Raw genomic sequence first — 22,864 nt, forward strand, 5'->3', positions numbered from 1 at the left:
TAATATATATCTGTGAGGGGGAACTGAGATGTTAATCTGTGTTTTGCTCAGGCTGCTGTAGGTATTTTTGCCTCACTCATCTGGAGAAAGTAGCCCTCTGCTTCAGGGAGTGGTTAATAGCCCTAATGTTGCAGGGCCAAAATTAAAAGTTGCCTGACACTTACAATACAACCTTTCATCCAGTCTTGGAGGTAATATTGCTGGATTATTGGAGGTGGCAAGAGGCACCAAGGGTTGGGAGAAGAAGTAGACAAATACTGGAAATAGAGTTATTTGGGGACTCTCTCCCCAAGTTTAGGAGAATGTGCTTATAGGTTTCAAGAACATCAGGGACATGTGCCCTACTCCCATACGGTACTTGGGTCCAAGGCCTCTGATGGTGATAGCTGACTTGGCAGTGTGCTGCACTGCAGGGGCGAGAAGGGTTGGCCACTAGACTTCAAGGCTTCCAATTTTAGTGTACACCTCTGGCTCAACCTGTGCTCAAAAGTAGAGGAATCTCCAGGCGTGGTGGCTCATGCCTGTAATCCCAGCACTTTGGGGGGCCGAGGCGGGCGGATCACGAAGCCAGGAGATGGAGACCAGCCTGGCCAACATGGTGAAACCCTGTTTCTACTAAAGATACAAAAAATTAGCCAGGTGTGGTGGTGCACACCTGTAATCCCAGCTACTTTGAAGGCTGAGGCAGGAGAATCGCTTGAACCCAGGAGGTGGAGGTTGCAGTGAGCTGAGATTGCACCACTGCAATCTAGCCTGGGTGACAGGGCGAGACTTCTCAAAAAAAAAAAAAAAAAGGTAGAAGAATCACCTGTCTACAAGGACAGAATCACTTATAGACCCAGGAGAGACAAGCTCTTGCCCTGGGTCCCACACTTTAGAGAGCCCTACTCTGGTCTTCCATGGGACTGTGTGCCTTTTTATGGGAGAAGAGGTCCACAAGGGGCATGTCCACCTGGAACCCACACCTCACCCTTGTAGACCATGCTTCATATAAATGGGACCCCAGAATTCCAAGCCCAAATGGCCTGAACTATTTCCAGGTCCTGAGCCAGCCTCTTTCCTGGATTTACATTCCTAAAGGCAGGACAGTTATAAGGTGACTTTTTGGCAGGAATGGGGATTGGTGAACAGAGCTTGGTTGTTTAAGCTGGTCTGCACACACACAGGCATGCAGGTTCCTTTATTGTCCTGAACAGAGGTGGGATGGGAAGTCAAAGAGGAGAAAAGTGTAAGAAGGAGAAAACACCAAATATACAGGAAAAACAAGCTATTTTTTTTTTCTATACTCATACCACTGTCAATACTTCATGTCTGACACTAGATGTGTGGGGTTTTGTTCCCATACTAAGCAACTCTCCAATTCTCCATGGACACCAACTGGGAGTTAAACTCACTTCTGACACTATCTAGTGGGAGTCAGTGCAGATTCCGAAGGTTGAGGGCTCAGTCCCACAAGACTGCCCCCACATCAACTACCAGTCACAAGTCCAGGTTGCCACCTGTGCTTCTGACAAACTGTCTATAAACCAGAGGTTCTTATGACCTCCTCCTTAGGCTCAATCATTTGCTAGAATGGCTCACAGAACTCAGGGAAACACTTTACCTACATTTACCCATTTATCATAAAGGATGCAACTCAGGCACAGCCAAATGAAAGAGATGCATAGGGCAAAGTACGTGGTAAGGGGCATGCAGCCTCCATGCCCTCTCTGGGTATGCTGCCCTCCCAGCATGCCCACACATTCCCCAGCCTGGAAGCTCTCTGAATACTTCTGAGTCTTTAGAGAGGCCTCATTATATAGGCACGATTGAATAAATCACTGGCCATTGGTATCAACTCAACCTTTAGCCCTCTCTCCTGCCTGGAGGTCAGGGGATAGGGCTGAACATTCCAACCCTCTAATCACCTGGTTGGTTCCTCTGCAACCAGCCCCCATACTTAAGCTATCTAGGGGCCACCGAGAGATGCCTCATTAGAACAGAACACTGCAATCACCCAGGAAATTGCAAGGCGTTGAGAGGCTCTGTGCAGGAAAAGGAAGAAGACCCAGCATATATTTCTTATTATGAATCACAGTATCATCACAGGCCACAGCTAGGTCCTAGGGTCAGCTTTTCTTACACCTGCACATTCAGATGCAGAATCCCAAGAAGTCCTGAAATTCTAAATTTGAACCGGGGCTTCCAGTTTGTTATGAAAATATATTTGTCAAGACAGAATGACAGAACCTATTTAAAAGGTTGTCAGCTTGATTTATAACTTTCAAAATATTTAACATGTAGTATGTAAACTTCCATTTGTACTCGTCTTAGACCCTGAAAATATTAGGGGTGGGCTAGCCCCGAAACCACAGGACTAGGATCATCAGCACCCAGCAGTGGTAGCCAGTGCGATCTGAAGATCAGAGGGCTCACCTCTGAATATTTTGGAATGTGTAGGACCCTGGGAAGGTGAAGATACCCTAGTAAATGCCCCCGTTCTGAAAGTAAACATGACAAAACCCAGATTTCCCATCTCCCTTGACCAATGTGGTTCAGAGTCAGATTTAACTTTATTTAGAACAAAATAGGGCAAGGACTTTTGTCTGTCCTGTTCACTGCTTTTTCTCTCCCTAGCACTTAGGATAGTACCAATATACTTTTTTTCTTTCTTTCTGTTTTTTTAGAGACAGGGTCTCACTATGTTGCCCAGGCTGGACTCAAACTCCTGGGTTCAAGTGATCCTCCCACTTCAGCCTCCTAAGTAACTGGGGCTACAGGTGCTCACCACTGCCAGGCACGTTTTCTTTGTGTTGAACACCATATGATACTTATTTGTATCTAACTTGTCAGATGAATCTAGAATACCTTGTTTATTTACTAAATTATTTTAGCACCTGTGGACTGTCTGCTAGGCCCAGACTACTGGCTAGGTCTTGCCTGCCAGGTTCTCTTGCTTACTATCATCATAAGGAAATTACATCCTACTTTCTTTTTTTTTTTTTTTGAGTCGGAGTCTGGCTCTGTCACACAGGCTGGAGTGCAGTGGCCGGATCTCCACTCACTGCAAGCTCTGCCTCCCGGGTTCATGCCATTCTCCTGCCTCAGCCTCCCGAGTAGCCGGGACTACAGGCGCCAGCCACCTCGCCTGGCTAGTTTTTTGTATTTTTTAGTAGAGACGGGGTTTCACCATGTTAGCCAGGATGGTCTCGATCTCCTGACCTCGTGATCCACCCGTCTCGGCCTCCCAAAGTGCTGGGATTACAGGCTTGAGCCACCGCGCCCGGCCACATCCTACTTTCTGATGGAGTCCCTAGCTATTAAAAACTCAGAGTTTCTTGGATCCTATATCTGAAGCCACTTCTGTTTCACCCACAGCTTTGGGGCTCTAGACCTTCTCTATTTATGACTTTCCAATCCTTCACGGTGCAGTTTTGTTCACTGGTTGTGTCCACATTTAATGTAGTATCTTCCTCTCTCCTATCCTAGATGCAACCCTAAATTAGAAATCCCACGTACAAAGAGCTCATCACCAGGTGTCTGCACAGCAGACATGCCCTTTGATCTCTGGACCAGAACGTGATACTCCTACTGTCACTCTTTAGGACAGTTTATTCAGAGGAAAGTTATAGAAAGAGTGAGTCCATCTAAAAGGCATCTTCTTGGGCTGGGCACAGTGGCTCACGCCTGTAATCCCAGCACTTTGGGAGGCCAAGGAGGGTGGATCACTAGGTCAGGAGTTTGAGACCAGCCTGGCCAACATGGTGAAACCCCGTCTCTACTAAAAATACAAAAATTAGCTGGCTGTGGAGGCGCGTGCCTGTAATCCCAGCTACTCAGGAGGCTGAGGCAGGAGAATCTCTTGAATCTGGGAAATGGAGGTTGCAGTGAGCTGTGATCGTGCCATTGCACTCCAGCCTGGGCGACAGGGCCAGACTTCATCTCAAACAAATAAATAATAAAATAAAAGGCATATTTTTTCTTGACATTCTAAAGCCTGAGGAGTACTGTTTTAGAGACTTCTGGCCGGGCACGGTGGTTCATGCCTGTAATCCCAGCACTTTGGGAGACCGAGGCAGGCGGATCACCTGAGGTCCAGAGTTCGAGACCAGCCTGACCAATATGGAGAAACCCCGTCTCTACTAAAAATACAAAACTAGCCAGGCATGGTGGCGCGTGCCTGTAATCTCAGCTACTCAGGAGGCTGAGCCAGGAGAATCGCTTGAACCTGGGAGGCAGAGGTTGAGGTGAGCCGAGATCACGCCATTGCACTCCAGCCTGGGCAACAAGAGTGAATGAAACTCCACCTCAAAAAAAAAAAAAAAAAAAGAGAGAGAGAGATTTCTATAAGTCCCTATGCACCTCTTTGTGTTTCTCAGCTCCCTGCCATCTGCAGAGAATGCATCCATTCTCTGAGGACTAAAAACCATATGATCTCCATCCTGTTGCTGAGCTGTGATCACAGTTGCAGCTAGGATTTCATTAGTCTGAGTTTGACCACATTCTGAGTTTAGCTAGCTTAGTAGTTTCACTACAGTGCAATTCTACTAGTAGTACCAAGCTAAGTACGTTGTATTCTCAGTACTCAGCATCCTGCCTGGCGTGTAATATTATTCAGTGAAATAATAGTCTCTTCCTCTGGAGACAGCTTCTGTCAAGAACTGTAAGGGATCTGAGATTGTACCCTACTTGCAAGTTAATACATTAGCCTGTCATAGTTTCATGGATGCTGATAGAAGACATGAGACTCCTGGATCAAAGATAAAAATAGTTTATTACCCACAGCAATAGCAGTAGCTACAGTGTCTGAATTTTTTGAGCCAGTTCCCCAAGTCCCATTCCCCACAAGGTAATGTAAATAGGGCCAGTTAACACCTGTACAGGGAACTCTGAGCTTAGGGAATCTGAATCTTTTTTCTTCCCAGAGTTTTTATGGTTTTATTTAACACAACTAAAACTTACACATGAGCTGTGTGAAAGAACAAAATTTCAACAAATTGAGTTTCAAAGATCTTTTTCGTTTTGTTTTGTTTTTGTTTTTCATTTTTTTGTTTGTTTGTTTGTTTTTTGAGACAGATTCTCACTCTGTCGCCCAGGCTGGAGCACAGTGGTGATTTTTGCTCATGGCAACCTCTGCTTCCATTCCACAGGTTCAAGCCATTCTCCTGCCTCAGCCTCTCGACTAGCTGGGATTACAGGTGCCTGCTACCACAACTGGCTGATTTTTGTATTTTTAGTAGAGACGGGGTTTCACCATGTTGGCCAAGCTAGTCTCAAACTCCAAACCTCAGGTGATCTACCCACCTTGGCCTCCCAAAGTGCTGGGATTACAGACTTGAGCCACTATGCCTGGCCAAGTTTCAAAGATCTGATTGGCTTTTATTGGCAATTCATAAGCCAGGCAGCATCCAGTCTACAAAATAGAAAGGAGCTCTGATGAGCTAAAGAGAGTGGGAGAATTTAACAGGCAGAAAAAAGTGGAGAAAAACAGAAACAAGAAACAAACAGCAGATTCGTCATTTCAAGGTTACCTTCCTTACAGGGACATAGGCAAGATCTTGTTGGCGTAATGGGATTTGGCTACAATCTGTCTCCTGATTTCTCAGAAGATCATATCTTACAGGTGTACAACTTAGGTTTCAGTTTGGTGAACTTCAGCATAAATGACTCTATTTGAGGCCTGCTGTCTTTTAACAGCTTTTAACAGCCGTCTATTCATTTTCTTTTCTGTGCAACTTGGCCTTGGGATTGGTGACTCATGGTCAGCCAGGCTTCTCTTTCCTCTGTGACTTTTCAGTTCTTAGACAGTGTGAGCGATCCCAACACAGTAAGATTTATTGCACATCAGCAGCACTTACAGCTCCTTGACATTGTAGACCAGAAACCCAGAAGCCACTGAGCAGCATGTGCTTTGCCTTCTTGTTGTTCCCATAATCCATGTTGTGCATCAAGATCTGGCATTTGAACTTTCTCCACACTCTGTTGTCAATGCCTCTGGGTTAGAGTCAGCCTGCAAACAGTCCTTGTTTTCTGGGTACCCTGTCAATCTATCCTTTCCTGCCCCTGTGGATTTTTAGGTTTCAATGAGAAATAACCAGAGTAAAACACACACACACACACAAACTATAAATCTATTTTCATTGCAAATGAACAAAACAATTTTTGGAAACTCTCTGGATATCATATTGGAAATATGTATTTCTAACCAAAGGTTACATTTGCTCATGTTTAGTCTGAATGTTCACAGTGAATTCATTAGTTGTGTGGTTGGGTCATATGGAATTATACAACTTGATCTTTGAAGTAAAAAAATCCTATTCACCACTACTGAATTGAACTTCACATTGTAAATATTTGGCCTCATGGGATAATTATGTTATTAAAAAGAAATTAAAATTGTTTCGTCTTTAAGCAGTTGGCACAGTTTATTCTCAGTCCATTTTTTTTTTTCTCTCTACTTGGTGGCAGTATAAACTGGAAGTATAGGTTAAGCCACCTTTCTGACACTTGGAAAATTGAAGACAGGAGGCAGAAAGGCCTGTCACGGCTGATTTCATATTGTGACTTGTTAATAGGCCCAGCCAAACTCCTCTTGCAGTAGTTAAGGGAATTAAAAAAGGCATCCCTAGGGCTATGCAGCAAGAATATTTCTCACATGACAGAACTGGAAAAATAAAGAGGGTTTCTTTGAAAATTGTGCTTGATGGCCCAGACTGAAATATATGCCAAAGGATAACAAATGATTGGCCAGGCATGATGGCTCACACCTGTAATCCCAGCACTCTGGGAGGTTGAGGCAGGTGGATCAGCTGAGGTCAGGAGTTCGAGACCAGCCTGACCAACATGGAGAAACCTTATCTCTACTAAAAATAGAAAATTAGCCAGGCATGGTAGTGCATGCCTGTAATCCCAGCTACTCGGGAGGCTGAGGCAGGAGAATCACTTGAACCTGGGAGGCAGAGGTTGCGGTGAACCGAGATCATGCCATTGTACTCCAGCCTGGGCAACAAGAGCAAAACTCCATCTAAAAAAAAAAAAGTATTTTTTTTTTTTGTTGAGACGGAGTCTTGCTCTGTCGCCCAGGCTGGAGTGCAGTGGCCGGATCTCAGCTCACTGCAAGCTCCGCCTCCCGGGTTTACGCCATTCTCTCGCCTCAGCCTCCCCAGTAGCTGGGATTACAGGCGCCCGCCATCTCGCCCGGCTAATTTTTTGTATTTTTTTAGTAGAGACGGGGTTTCACCGTGTTAGCCAGGATGGTCTCGATCTCCTGACCTCGTGATCCGCCCGTCTCGGCCTCCCAAAGTGCTGGGATTACAGGGTTGAGCCACCGCGCCCGGCCAAAAAAAGTATTTTTTAGCAGAGACAAGGTTTCTCCATGTTGGCCAGGCTGGTTGCTGGTCTTGAACTCCTGACCTCAGGTGATCCACCCACCTCAGCCTCCCAAAGTGCTGAGATTACAAGCATGAGTCACCACACCTGGCCAAAAAATTCTTTTCATTCAAAGTCTTATCAATTATCTTATTCTTTGCTCTCATCTTGTCTATAAGTAAACCTGGAAAAAGTTATGAACTCTGAAATTCATCAGCCTGGGTTCAAATCCCAACTCAATGTCTTGGCCAGATTATTTTACTTTTTTTTTTTTTTTCTGAGATGGAGTCTTGCTCTCTTGCCCAGGCTGGAGTGCAGTGGCATGATCTCGGCTCACTGCAAACTCTGCCTCCCAGGTTCAAGCAATTATTCTGCCTCAGTCCCCCAGGTACCTGGGACTACAGGCCCACGACCATGCCCAGCAAAGAACTGTTTTGTTGTCTTGTAATTGTTAAAATAAAATTAAAAACCAAACTTTGATACAAGTTTGTAATAAAGACCACACTAAAAACTCCTGAAGACTTAATCACAAGATGGGTAAGAGAAGATTTTAATGGCAAATAATCTATTTATTAATCCTTCTATCCTCTTCCTAATCTTGTCACCCTTCTGACACTAAAAGTTATATACATAGTCTTGGAATATGGAATTCTTCATCAAAATATACTACTTTGCCATATTATTAAGGAACTATAATCCTGTTACTGCTTGTATTTTTTCCAACTGGTTACGTGAAAAAGATAGCCTATTAAGAGATTTATAAACATGAAAATTTTAAAATGGTTTTTCTTTTCATTTTAAAACTGATTTATCACACAGTCATATAAGAAAAAACAAATCTTCAATGAAATTACATAAAATGTGGTGGCTCATACCTGTAATCCCAGCACTTTGGGAGGCCAAGGCGGGTGGATCACCTGAGGTGAGGAGTTTGAAACCAGCCTGGCCAACATGGTGAAAGCCTGCCTCTACTAAAAATACAAAAATTAGCTGGGTGTGGTGGCAGACAGCTATAATTCCAGCTACTTGGGAAGCTAAGGCAGGAGAATCGGTTGAAGCCGGAAGGTGGAGGTTGCAGTGAGCCGAGATCACGCCACCGCACTCAAGCCTGGGCAACAAGAGCAAAACTCCATCTCAAAAAAAAAGGAAAAAAGGCCAGGTATTGTGGCTCATGCTTGTAATCCCAGTACTTCGGGAGGCCAATGCAGGAGGATTGCTTGAGGCCAGGAATTTGAGACCATACTGGGCAACATAAGGAGGCTCTGTCTTTACAAAAAAGCAAAAAAAAAAAAAAAAAGGTAAAAATACAAAAGTGTTTTTCCCACACTCACAAACCATTGAACACAATACTTCTGACACCAGGTGTGTGGGGGGAAAAACCCACAAGTAATTCTGCAGTAGACACTAGCTGGGTGTCCTCTAATTCAATTAAATCCTGACACTATTTACCTAGAGATAGTGTCAGATCGCACGGGTTCAAGGCTAAGTCCCACAAGGATGCCCCCTACTTCATATGCCAGTGACAAATAGTAAGTTGTCACCTGTACTTCTGACTGACCAGCTATAAAGCAGGGATTCCTATGAACCTCTTGTTGGATTTAATTCGCTAGAGCAGCTCACAGAACTCAGAGAAACAAGGTAGTTACATTTACCCATTTATTACAAAGGAAACAGATGAACAGCCAGATGGAAGAAATGCATAGCTCATAGCGTATGGGATGGGTGCAGAGCTTCCATGCCCTCTCAGGGAGCAGCACCCTCCAAGAACCTCCATGTTTTCAACTATCTGGAAGTTCTTTGAACCCAGTCCTTTTGGGTTTTTATGGGAGGCTTCATTATGTAGGCATGATTGATTACATCATTGGCCACTGGTGATCAACTCAACCCTCTCCCCTCTGTGGCAGTTTTGGGAGTGCCAATCATGGCTCAGTCTTTCCAGTGATCAGCCCCAACCCTGAAGCTATCTAGAGGCCTCCAGCCATCAGTCATATCATTAGCAGACAAAAGACACCCTTACCACTCAGGAGATTCAAGGGTTTTAAGGGCTGTATGCCAAGAAACAGGGAAGAAGACCGAATATATACAGTCGTTCATTGGTATCTTTGGGGGATTGGTTCCAGGCCCTCCCTCAGATACCAAAATCTCCGGATGCTCAAGTCCCTTTTATAAAATGACATAGTATTTGCATATAACCTAGGCATATCCTTTTGTATACTTTAAATCATCTCCAGACTACTTACAATACCTAATACAATTAAATGCTTTGTAAATTGTTGTTGTATTGTTTAGGGAATAATGAAAAGGAAAAAAGTCTATACACGTTCAATACGGATGTAACTATCCTTTTTTCCCCAAATATTTTCAATTTGTAGTTAGTTCAATCCACTATGAAATGTGGCATACAATATGGCACCTCTGATTCAGAGCTCTAAGATGGAGTCAGGAGGCCATTCTGCAAAGGACCTGCAACCTTGATTTTTGAAAATCCAGGAACTTACCTTTACCTTTGAACTAGGCCAAACTGCAATCACCACAACATCCTGGAAAACACCTGAATTTCACCAGCACTGCAACTCCTGAACAGCAACAGCCAATGAACTACAGACTCATGTACTAAGCCAGCTGCCTTCACCAATGATAATTCTTTCAAAACAACTGGTATAATCGCCCTTAACTTCCTTATAAATCTCCTCTCTCCTCCCTCTTACTGGAATACAATTTGACTTCAAGCCAAATATATGTCTCCTGAATTACAATTCCTAAGACCCCAGTAAAGGCCTTGTCTTACTGCTTTGCAGTCTGGTCTTTTGCCTCTTCATTGACATACAGAACAGATACAGAGAACCAAATGTATATATTTTATTGTAAATCACAATATTATAGTTTGTTAAAAATAAGTTCATCTTTATGGGTCCAGTATAGTGAGTCCTCAATGAACTTTTTATTGACTGAATAAAGTAATGAATAAATCAAAGAATGATTATATGATTAGAGCTTGCTTCTCCCCATAAGTAAATTGACTTTTTGGTCAGGTGTGGTGGCTCATGCCTGTAATCCCAGCACATTGGGAAGCTGAGGTGGGAGGATCACTTGAGCCCAGGAGTTGGAGACCAGTCTGGGCAACATAGGGAGACCCTACCTCTTAGAAAGAAAAAAAAAAAAAATATATATATATATATATATATAAAATTTTAAAAATAAAAAGTAGGCCAGGCACAGTAGCTCATGCCTGTAATCCCAGCACTTTGGGAGGCTGAAGCAGGCTGATCACTTGAGGTTTGGAGTTCAAGACCACCCTGGCCAACATGGTGAAACCCTGTCTCTACCAAAAAATATAAAAACTTAGCCGGGTGTGGTGGTGCACGCCTGTAATCCCAGCTACTCAGGAGGCTGAGGCAGGAGAATCACTTGAACTCAGGAGGCAGAGGTTGCAGTGAGCTGAGATCGTGCCACTGCACTCCAGCCTGGGGGACAGAGTGAGACTCTGTCTCAAAAATAAAATAAAATAAAATAAAACGTAAATTGACTTTTTAAAAGGGAAACCAGTTTAACTTAGTGCTATCAACCCCATTTCATTCCTACTGCTGCTATGTTGCCTTTCTTTTCCTGTCATGGAAGAATGACTATCTATTCCATCTATATTTGTATTCTCTTCCTTAACATACTCTGGAAAACATTTACCAGTTGTCTTGCAACTAGGATGGGCCTTGTGACTAAATCTCACCGGTAGAAAGTAAGTGGAAATGACATATCTGTCTCTGGGCCTATCCCATAAAATACTGAACTTGAGATTCTCCCTCATTCTTCATTTCTTCAACCAGATGCAGAAAAACCAGCGGAGGATTCCAAGGCCCAAGAAGACACTGCAGCTACCAGATAAAAAATACTTGGCTTTTGGGTCCATGAATGACTGTGTGGAGTAAGCCTCCACCCACTTCACCCCCAACCAGTTTATTTATATATTGGAACATGACACAAATAGATATTAGTTATTGTTTAACCATTGAGATTTTGTATAAACAAATGGAATTAACAATTACATTTGACCGGGTGCTGTGGCTCACACCTGTAATCCCAGCGCTTTGAGAGGCTGAGGCGGATGGATCACGTGAGGTCAAGTGTTCAAGACCAGCCAGGCCAACATGGTGAAACCCCGTCTCTACTAAAAATAGAAAAAAATTAGCTAGGCGTGGTGGCACACGCTTGTAATCCCAGCTACTCGGGAGGCTGAGGCAGGAGAATCGCTTGAACCTGGGAGGCGAAGGTTGCAGTGAGCTGAGATCACACCACTTCACTCCAGCCTGGGTGAAAGAGCAAGGCTTCGTCTCAAAAACAACAACAACAACAACAACAAAAAAACCAATTACATTCAGAGCATTATATTCACCCCAGTCCCTTGATCCATTCAGGGCTGGTATAAAAAGCACTTAAACAGCTTGGTATAAGCCAGTCATCACTGGCAATGTATAAGGGTTTTGAAGGAAGGAGCAGGTCCTTTCATTAGTGTCAACCACTGGACTCCTGTGTTATCTACCACTTCCTCCCTGCTTTATCTAACCTGAGACTTTGTCAGTGCCATTCATAGAAGAGCAGAGTTGTAGCCTTGTTTTTTTTTTTTCTCAGAGTCTCGCTCTTTCGCCCAGGCTGGAGTGCAGTGGTGCTATCTTGGCTTACTGCAACCCCCTGCCTCCAGGGTTCAAGTGATTCTCCTGCCTCAGGCTCCCCAGTAGCTGGGATTACAGGCATGCACTACCGCACCCGGCTAATTTTTGTTTTTTTGGTAAATGCAGAGTTTCACCATGTTGGCCAGGCTGGCCTTGAACTCCTGAAGTCAAGTGATCCGCCTGCCTTGGCCTCCCAAAGTACTGGGATTAGAGGCATGAGCCACCGCACCCGGCCAGGAGTTGTAGCTTTTGATGCTCATGAGGTAGCCTGTTCTGGTAACAGGCACTGCTTCCTGAGCCTGAGTTCCATCTTTGCTTGCACAACTTAGTCTTGATTTGGGGGATTTTAGCTTCATATACCAGGAGCTCCTAGGAGTAAGACCTTGCTTTGCTTTGCTTTGCTTTTGCTGAGTCCTATTCCAGAAGCACATTCTATACTAATGAACCATGGTAAACACCCTAAAGCCAGCTTTGTGTACATTTGGAGTCCTGAGTTTTGTCTGTCCTCTTCATACCCTGCCTCCCATTCTTCCTGGGGAATCTTACTGTGCCTTGGTGTCCTAGTTGGCAGACCAATCATTGGTTTCAACGACGCCCATTTCCCTTGAAGTCTACTGAGGCCCCTTTGTCGTGCTGAATAGCCAGAGCATTTACTTTCAGCTGGGCCCACGCCTGCCTTTTACTACCTGGTGTGACTGGGTCTGGAGCAAGGTATCCTCTTGACCTTCCTCACAGAGGAGTTCTGAGATAGTACACGTCAGAGGTTATAAAGGTATTTTGTTTTTCCATGGGCATTTCGTATTTCAATGAATTTGTTTTAATTACGATAAATGTGTTTGAATTGTAGAGTGTCATAAATAAGTTAATTATTTTAGGGCCTTATATCTTTATGAGATATGGATATACTGCATTTGGTACGTGTTTGACATGCATGCATTATTTTATCGTGTTAAATCCAGCCTACCCGCACCTCAGCTTAAAGTTTTGATGCCTTGACATTGTTTTACAAGGGTTCCAGCCAGTTGCCCTATTGTAAAGTCGTTGTGTAAGCAAGCTTTAAAGTGTTTTCCTTCCTTAATCTTACTTTTGTCCTACAGTTCTTCCAAGTATGTCTTGCTTTCATTAGCTGACTTGTAACTTTACTACCTAGCTAAATAGGCCTACTTGTTTCTCAACAATGACTTCTATTATTGAGCTTATGAAAGTAAGAAAATAAAATCAAACCTACTGCTTGTAGATACAAGTTGTCAATTAGCAATTCACAGGAAAGCAGCTGCTTTAAGTAGTCTGTCCTCCACTCCAGGCAGCAACAAGGACAATAAAAGCCCTCACCCCACCCAGTTTCCATGCTGGAAGGGCAAATCTATTTGCACACAAACATCACCACCTACACTAACGGTGCTTGCAGAGTCCAGTAAAGATAGCTAACACTGAGTGGCTTTTTCTGTTTTTGTTTTGTTTTGTTTTGTTTTTGAGAGAGTCTGGCTCTGTGGCCCAGGCTGGAGTGCAGTGGCATGATCTCGGCTCACTGCACCATCTGACTCCCAGGTTCAAGCAATTCTCCTGCCTCAGCCTTCCGAGTAGCCGGGATTACAGGCAGCTGCCACCACGCCTAGCTAATTTTTGTATTTTTAGTAGAGACAGGGTTTCATCATATTGGCCAGGCTAGTCTCGAACTCCTGACCTCAAGTGATCTACCCACCTTCAAGATTACAGGCATGCATTGCGCTCAACCAACACTGAGAGTTTAATATGCGCCAAGCATTATGCTGCACTTTTTATTTATTTATTTAATCACTGCAGCATTTTTAGAAGGCCAATACCATTATGATTGAAACTACCTTTGCAAAATTCTGACTGAGAGTGAAAGATCTAACTTAATCAACTCCATCTTGCTTCTAACCTCCAAGCTGTCCTTGTTCATTACTGGGCATAGGCTGAACTAACTTTGGGAGAAACTTGTTTATAGTTTAAAACAAAAATGTTTAAAACAAAGACAACAACATCCCTTTCCCAAAGCAGACCTCCTTCTTGCCTGGGGACTAGTTTGCCTTTGTAGGACCAACATTAGCCACAAGATTAGAAATTATGGTTTAGAAGTCATGCAGCTGGAGGCTACGAGATTCTGACCCTCCCTAAACTGCTCCTAAGATCAGTGCTTGAGAGATTTTGCTGACCCTGTTCTTGATGGATCAGTTGGCACCACCCAGACTGATAAACTGCCACATTCGATCTTGTGGCCCCCACCTAGGAACTGACTCAGCACAAGAAGAAAGCTTGAGGCCGGGCTCCGTGGCTCACACCTGTAGTCCCAGCACTTTGGGAGGCTGAGGCGGGCAGATCACGAGGTCAGGAGTTCAAGACCAGCCTGGCTAACATAGTGAAACTCTGTCTCTACTAAAAATACAAAAAATTAGCCGGGCATGGTGGGGAGGGCGCCTGTAATCCCAGCTACTCAGGAGGCTGAGGCAGGAGACTGAGGCAAGAGAATCGCTTGAACCTGGGAGGTGGAGGTTGCAGTGAGTTGAGACTGCACCATTACACTCCAGTCCAGGCGACAGTGCAAGACTCCATCTCAAAAAAAAAAGACAGCTTGGACTCCCTGTGATTTCATCCCTGACAAAGCAGGCTCACTGGCTTGCCCCAACCCACCAAGTTCTTTTTTATTTTATTTTATTTTTTTTTTGAGACGGAGTCTTGCTCTGTCACCCAGGCTGGAGTGCTGTGGCCGGATCTCAGCTCACTGCAAGCTCCATCTCCCGGGTTCATGCCATTCTCCTGCCTCAGCCTCCCGGGTAGCTGGGACTACAGGCGCCGCCACGTCACCCGGCTAGTTTTTTTTGTAGTTTTTAGTAGAGACGGGGTTTCACCGTGTTAGCCAGGATGGTCTCGATCTCCTGACCTCGTGATCCGCCCGTCTCGGCCTCCCAAAGTGCTGGGATTACAGGCTTGAGCCACCGCGCCCGGCCCCCAACCCACCAAGTTCTTAAAACCTCTGCTCCCCGAATGCTTGGGGAGACTGATTTGAGTAATAATAAAACTCTGGTCTCTCGCACAGCAGGCCTTGCGTGAACTACTCTTTCTGTACCGCAACTCCCCTGACTTGATAAATGGGCTCTGTCTAGGCAGGGGGCAAGGTGAACCCCTTGGATGGTTATGTTATCACTACAGATAAAGAAATGAGGCTTGTATGTCTTGGGTAACTTGGCGAATGTCACAGTGTCAGCTAGGATGGATTCAACTGCAAGAAATAAAAACTTATGAGGAATAGCTTATACCAGTTTTTCTCAAATTTTAATCTGTATAACAATCACGGCTGGGCGTGGTGGCTCACACCCATAATCCCAGCACTTTGGGAGGCCAAGGTTGGCAGATCACGAGGTCAGGAGATCGAGACCATCCTGGCTAACACGGTGAAACCCCATCTCACTAAAAGTACAAAAAAATTAGCCAGGTGTGGTGGCGGGCACCTGTAGTCCCAGCTACTTGGGAGGCTGAGGCAGGAGAATGGCGTGAACCCGGGAGGCAGAGCTTGCAGCGAGCCGAGATCGAGCCACTGCGCTCCAGCCTAGGCGACACAGCGAGACTCTGTCTCAAAAAAAAAAAAAAAAAATCCCTTGGGATCTTGTTAAACACAGATTATAATTTATTGGGGGGGGCGGTAAGTTCTGCATTTCTTTTTTTTTTTTTTTTTTGAGACGGAGTCTTGCTCTGCCACCCAGGCTGGAGTACAGTGGCCGGATCTCAGCTCACTGCAAGCTCCGCCTCCCGGGTTTACGCCATTCTCCTGCCTCAGCCTCCCGAGTAGCTGGGACTACAGGCGCCCGCCTCGTCGCCCGGCTAGTTTTTTGTATTTTTAAGTAGAGACAGGGTTTCACCGTATTAGCCAGGATGGTCTCGATCTCCTGACCTCGTGATCCGCCCGTCTCGGCCTCCCAAAGTGCTGGGATTACAGGCTTGAGCCACCGCGCCCGGCCCCTAAATTCTGCATTTCTAATAAGCAATCAAGTGATGCCATTACTGGTTTGCAGACCACACTTTGAATATCAAGTGCTTAAGCCACGAGAACACTTACTGCTTACCTAATGGAGCGATTTGGAGGTAGGTGGTTCCAAGATTAATTCAACAACTCTATAATTTCCTTCAGGACACAGTCTCCTTCTCTTTCTTTCTTTCTTTTCTTTTCTATTTTTTTTTTTTTTTTGAGATGAAGTTTCACTCTTGCCCAGGCTGGAGTGCAGTGGTGTGATCTCGGCTCACTGCAACCTCCACCTCCCAGGTTCAAGCGATTCTCCTGCCTCAGTTTCCTGAGTAGCTGGGATTACAGGCATGTGCCATTCTGCCCAGCTAATTTTGTATTTTTAGTAGAGACGGGCTTTCTCCATGTTGGTCAGGGTGGTCTCGAACTCCCGACCTCAGGTGATCTGCCTGCCTCAGCCTCCCAAAGTGCTGGGATTACAGTCACTCGCTACCACACCTGACTAATTTCTGTATTTTTAGTAGAGACAGCGTTTCACCATATTGGCCAGACTGGTCTGGAACTCCTGACTTCAGGTGATCCACCGGCCTCAGACTCCCAAAGGGCTAGGACTACAGGCAGGAGCCACTGCACTCAGCCCTCTATCTTTCCCATATACCATCATAAGTAAACAGACTTTTTAGTCTTAGGCTATTGGCCAGGCTCAGTGGCTCATGCCTGTAACCCCAGAACTTTGGAAGGCTGAGGTGGCTGGATCACCTGAGGTTGGGAGTTCGAGACCAGCCTGACCAACATGGTGAAACCCTACCTCTACTAAAAATACAAAAATTAGACTGATGTAGTGGCGAACACCTGTAATCCCAGCTACTTGGGAGGCTGAGGCAGGAGAATCGCTTGAACCCAGGAGGCGGAGGTTGCAGTGAGCTAAGATCGCATCATTGCACTCCAGCCTGGGTGACAGTGAGTCTCAAAAATAAAACAAAACAAAACAAAACTTAGGCTATTTTCTCATGGTCACAAGATGGCCCCCTCTGCTCCAAGCATCATATTTATAGCCCTAAACTATAAATATGATTTATTCCCTGAGACTGCGCACATTGCCAAATGGAAAAAATCTAGTAAGAAAGATCTGTGAGTTGCCAGGTGCGTTGGCTCAGGGCTTTAATCCCAGCACTTTGGGAGGCCGAGGCGGGCGGATCACGCGGTCAGGAGATTGAGACCATCCTGGCCAACATGGTGAAACCCCGTCCTTACTGAAAATACAAAAATTAGCTGGGTATGGTGGCACGTGCCTGTAATCCCAGCTACTCAGGAGGCTGAGGCACGAGAATCGCTTAAACCAGGGAGTCAAAGGTAGCAGTGAGCCGAGATCACGCCACTGCACTCCAGCCTGGCGACAGAGAAAGACTCCGTCTAAAAAAAAAAAAAAAAAAAGACCTAGGAGTTCATAGAAATACAGGTAGAAGAAGTAAAGGGTAAAAAAGGCTGGTAGGTGACAGGTAGGCATTAAACAGTATCTGTTATAGATAAGAAGTAATATAGCCAGGATTCAAATTAACCTCTGTTCAAAGCTGTAACACCTCCCGTCTGTTGAACTGCCTATCACTGATGTGATGTGGAAAAATCTCAGCAGGCAAGCCTAGGATGTGATTGTTCCATACATGTTTAACTCTAATGACTTGTACCACGCCAGCCTGAAGAATTAGTGTGCTATAAAAAAAGGAAATAATTTGTTTAGTACCTAGAGATGAAGAGTCAAATAAGCATTGTCTAATGACAATATTCTGCTCAGCAGAGAGTTATTCTGTTATAAGGCAGGGATTATTTTTCTGGATTAGATGTACCCATAAAAATATCCCTTAAAAATATATCTTTTAGGCCGGGCGCGGTGGCTCAAGCCTGTAATCCCAGCACTTTGAGAGGCCGAGACGGGCGGATCACGAGGTCAGGAGATAGAGACCATCCTGGCTAACACGGTGAAACCCCGTCTCTACTAAAAAATACAAAAAACAAGCCGGGCGAGGTGGCGGGAGCCTGTAGTCCCAGCTACTCGGAAGGCTGAGGCAGGAGAATGGCGTGAACCCGGGAGGCGGAGCTTGCAGTGAGCTGAGATCCGGCCACTGCACCCCAGCCTAGGCGACAGAGCAAGACTCCGTCTCAAAAAAAAAAAAAAAAAAAAAAAAATATATATATATATATATATATCTTTTATCTTAACTCCATGCTCACCAGGAAAATTTCTGATTTTTCATTTGATTTGCCAGATAATCGGATACCAGAAAGGGATGGGTGTATGGAGTTCTCTGATAAATCTACACAAGCGTTTGTTTATCTGAGAGTGCATAGTTCCCACTGGGAATAAATTCATGGATTAAGAGAAGAGCTCCGAGACAACCCATGTCCAAATTGAAACTTATCATGCAATAAAAGTGGAACCACAAGTCATTATGAAAGAAACAGATTGTGTAGATGTTGGAAAACTGGTTCACCATATGGAAGAAAATAAAACATAATCCACATCTAACATCACATATGGAACCTAGACCGTTTAAAGACCTAAATGTGAATGGTAAAACTATAAAGATCACAGATTAAAAATACAGACCAGTATATTTGTAATTTAGAGGCAAAGAATAATTTTTTATTTTTATTTTTTATTTTTTTTTTTTTTTTGACACGGAGTCTCGCTCTGTAGCCCAGGCTGGAGTGCAGTGGCGCCATCTGGGCTCGCTGCAAGCTCCGCCTCCCGGGTTCACGCCATTCTCCTGCCTCAGCCTCCGAGTAGCTGGGACTACAGGAGCCCACCATCACGCCAGGCTAGAATAAATTTTTAAACAATATTTTAAAAGCACAATGAGAAATCAGTTTACATGGAGTAGCTGGTTTCTCAGGGAGTATGTAAGAAGAGGGTGTTCACTGAAGAAATGTATACGGTGCTGGGGAGTAGGAAGCAACCCGGGTGCCACCACTGAGAGAGAGAATAGGGTGCTGCGTGCGGTGGCTCACGCCTATAATCCCAGCACTTTGGGAGGCCGGGGTGGATGGATCACCTGAGGTCAGGAGTTTGAGACCACCCTGGCCATCATGTTAAAACCCTGTCTCTACTAAAACTACCAAAATTAGCCGAGCGTGGTGGCAAATGCCTGTAATCTCAACTACTAGTGCCTGGCTAATTTTTTGTATTTTTAGTAGAAACGGGGTTTCACCGTGTTAGCCAGGATGGTCTCGATCTCCTGACCTTGTGATCTGCCTGCCTTGGCGTCCCAAAGTGCTGGGATTACAGGCGTGAGCCACTGCACCCGGCCTGTTTATTAGTTTTCTTGTAATTTCTTTTTTCTTTTTCTTTTTTCTTTCTTTCTTTCTTTTTTTTTTTTTTTTTGAGATGGAGTCTTGCTCTGTCATCCAGGCTGGAGTACAGTGGGGTGATCTCAACTCACTGCAACTTCTGCTTCCAGGGTTCAAGCAATTCTCCTGCCTCAGCCTCCTAAGTAGCTCTGGGACTACAAGCATGCTCCACCATGCTTATTTTTGTATTTTTAGTGGAGATGGGGTTTCACCATGTAGGCCAGGCTAGTCTTGAACTCCTGACCTCAAGTGATCTGCCTGCCCCAGCTTCCCAAAGTGTTGGGATTACAGGCATGAGTGACCTTGCCCAGCCAGTTTTATCGTGATTTCTTATAGATGTCCTGATAAAATTCAGTCTCAGAACTCGCAAAGCTTAATCAGAGCCTGCATGCACCTGGAGACCCATCAAACCCTGCCGCTATAAGTAAGCCTAGTCCACGAACATCATGTCTCTTTCTTTTCTTTTTCTTTTTTTTTTTTTTGAGACGGAGTCTTGCTCTGTCACCCAAGCTGGAGTGCAATGGTGCGATCTCGGCTCACTGCAACCTCCGCCTCCCAGGTTCAAGCAATTCTCCTGCCTCAGCCTCCCGAGTAGTTGGGATTATAGGCATCCATTACCACAGCAGGCTAATTTTTGTATTTTTAGTAGAGATGGGGGTTTCGCCATGTTGGTCAGGCTGGTCTCAAACTCCTGAACTCAGGTGATCCACCCACCTCGGCCTCCCAGAGTGCTAGAATTACAAGCATGAGCCACCGTGCCTGGCCTCATCATGTCTCTTTCTAACTACAACCATAAATTTGGAAGATTGCAGTTACTAAAATTGGATTCCATCTTTCTGTCTGGTTAGAATGTATCCTTCCTTTCCTTCAAACAGGAAGTTATACATTTCCTTCCTTCCTTCCTTCCTTCCTCCTTCCTTCCTTCCTTCCTTCCTTCCTTCCTTTCTTTCTCTCTTTCTTTCTTTCTTGGTCTCTCTCTGTTACCCAGGCTGAAGTGTAGTGGCATAATCTCAGTTCACTGCAACCTCCACCTCCCAGGTTCAAGTGATTCTCCTATCTCAGCCTCCCAAGTAGCTGGGACTACAGGTGTATGCCACCACACCCGGTTACTTTTTGTATTTTTAGTAGACATGGGGTTTTACCATGTTGGCCAGGCTGGTCTCGAACTCCTGACCTCAGGTAATCCACCCACCTAGGCCTCCCAAAATGCTGGGATTACAGGCATAAGCCACCACACTTGGCCTACATTTTCATTTTTATTTCTACTTAGTTACTGTTTCTTTGTCTAATTAAGTTCTTCAGTTGATGGGAAGAGTTAGGCTGTTATTAATGATAGATAAACTCATTTGCACTAACAGTTTTCACGCTCTTGGTATTATTACGGTAAATAATTTTCTTGGTCAACGTAGTTTTTTGGTGTGAAAGTAGATATCCTTTTTTTGTGTTTGAGAAATAACTCCTGATATTCGAGGGATAACATTTAAGGTGAAGACACTATAAATAGAAAACTATCTCACTGAATTGTAAACTGGCATTTAGAATGGAAAAAGAAAAAAAAGGAGTGTGTTTATAAATGGAAGAGAATGTTTATACAGGAGGCCAACTGTTGTTTTTAAACTAACCTTGATGCTAGGATTTAACCCTTTGCTTCTAAGGACATTGAATAGGTTAACTTCTAACCACTTGGAATCAAAGGGCAACAGGGACAAAATTATGAAAATTCCTAGGTAATGCTTGAATTTAGAAATTCTATAATCTTAAGTGCCAAGTAAAAGGTCAAGACAAATCCTTTTTAGCCTGGCTTTTTATAAAGGCAAGTTTGTAAGTTAAATAACCAATATATTTAAGGAAAACAGCTGCACAAGTAAAGCGAACTGTTAAAATATCTGCTTGATTTAAAAAATCCAAATGAATATACATAAATTTTTATAATAACCAATAGAAAACTTAGAACAGCTAAAAATGTGTCTAAATTATGTGCTTTTTATAGTTCCAGTCCAGCTCTAAAGGAACATTATGAGTTTGTGGCTTTATGCTTTCTTCCTTTTAAAATGCCATTTCTATGCATACAGGTGTAGCTCACTGCTAGTGCCTGGTGTTCCAGTTTGCCTCTAGGCAAGACTAGCTGGGAATGCATTTTGCAGATGCTAGACACTACACGCCCTCATCTCCCATAAGGTATAGGACCTAAAGGCAAAATTGTAGCAAGGTCTAATTATATGCCTACCAGACTAAAATCTGTAGACCAAGTCACTGTAGTTGTAGAAATAAAAAATGGAATCAGGCCGGGCGCGGTGGCTCAAGCCTGTAATCCCAGCACTTTGGGAGGCCGAGACGGGCGGATCACGAGGTCAGCAGATCGAGACCATCCTGGCTAACATGGTGAAACCCCGTCTCTACTAAAAATACAAAAAAACTAGCCGGGCGAGGTGGCGGGCACCTGTAGTCCCAGCTACTCCGTAAACCCGGGAGGCGGAGCTTGCAGTGAGCTGAGATCCGGCCACTGCACCCCAGCCTGGGCGACAGAGCAAGACTCCGTCTCAAAAAAAAAAAAAAAAAAAAAAATGGAATCAATCCAATCAAATTGCCAGTATGAAGAAATAATTCAATAAAAGGAGTTCTCCAAGGAAGCAAGTTTTTCTAAACAAACAGAAAGAAGAAGTGTTTGAAAAAAGCATTACTAAATTGATAAGGAGTAACCTAGGAAAGATGTGCTTCTTTAGGATTTTATTCAAGAACCAAGATGTATTACATTATTTAAACAACGGCTCAAAAAAACAAGATTGCAGGCGCTGTCATTTGTCTCCTGGTGCTTTCCAATTTGAGAATGAAAATTGAAAAAGGAGAAAAAGGCATAGAGATGATTAAAGGAAGCTAACTCCAGGAAGTAATTTTTAAAATATTCTGTCTTGTACTTATTAGGCTAATTAGGCTTTGGGCAGAGAAAGGGCTATAAAATAAGGTGACTATTTAATTTATTATCCAGACATTTTGAGAGTGAAAGGGAGCACTTTTAATAAATACACAAGGGTAATGGGTATAAACCAGGACTGTCCCAGGCAAAATGGAGGTATAGTTTCCCTAACTATAAACGTGGTACTAGTTTAGGAGCACTAGAGATGCTTGAAATTCCACAAACTTTATACCCTTTTATTTTTATGTATTTATTTTTTTCTTGAGATGGAGTTTCACCCTTGGAGTGCAAGCAGCGTGATCTCAGTTCAACTGCACCTCCGCCTCCTGGGTTCAAGCGATTCTCCTGCCTTAGCCTCCTGAGTAGCTTGGATTACAGATGCCTGCCATCACGCCCAGCTAATTTTTGTATTTTTTAGTAGAAACAGGATTTCACCATGTTGGTCAGGCTGATCTCCAACTCCTGACCTCAGGTGATCCACCCACCTTGGCCTCCCGAAGTTCTGGGATTACAGGTATGAGCCACTGCACCCAGCCAGCTTCATTCCTTTGACTTACATCAACAAGGCAGTTGGCTCAGTTTCCTGGAAGAAGTAACCACTAAACATATATATAT

General features: G+C 44.2%; 1 long non-coding RNA gene across 1 annotated transcript; it reads right to left on the reverse strand.

Annotated features, from left to right (window-relative positions):
- Nucleotides 1-7,625: 7,625 nt before the first annotated feature.
- On the reverse strand, nucleotides 7,626-22,656 carry LOC117069224. Its single transcript, XR_004431458.1, has 2 exons — nucleotides 22,567-22,656; nucleotides 7,626-7,690 (listed from the first exon to the last, which is right to left on the reverse strand). It is a non-coding gene; the product is annotated as an uncharacterized LOC117069224 (long non-coding RNA).
- Between the last annotated feature and the right edge of the window lie 208 nt (nucleotides 22,657-22,864).

The sequence above is a fragment of the Trachypithecus francoisi genome, unplaced genomic scaffold (assembly GCF_009764315.1).
Source record: "Trachypithecus francoisi isolate TF-2019V2 unplaced genomic scaffold, Tfra_2.0 Lachesis_group3, whole genome shotgun sequence".
Classification (NCBI taxonomy): domain Eukaryota; kingdom Metazoa; phylum Chordata; class Mammalia; order Primates; family Cercopithecidae; genus Trachypithecus; species Trachypithecus francoisi.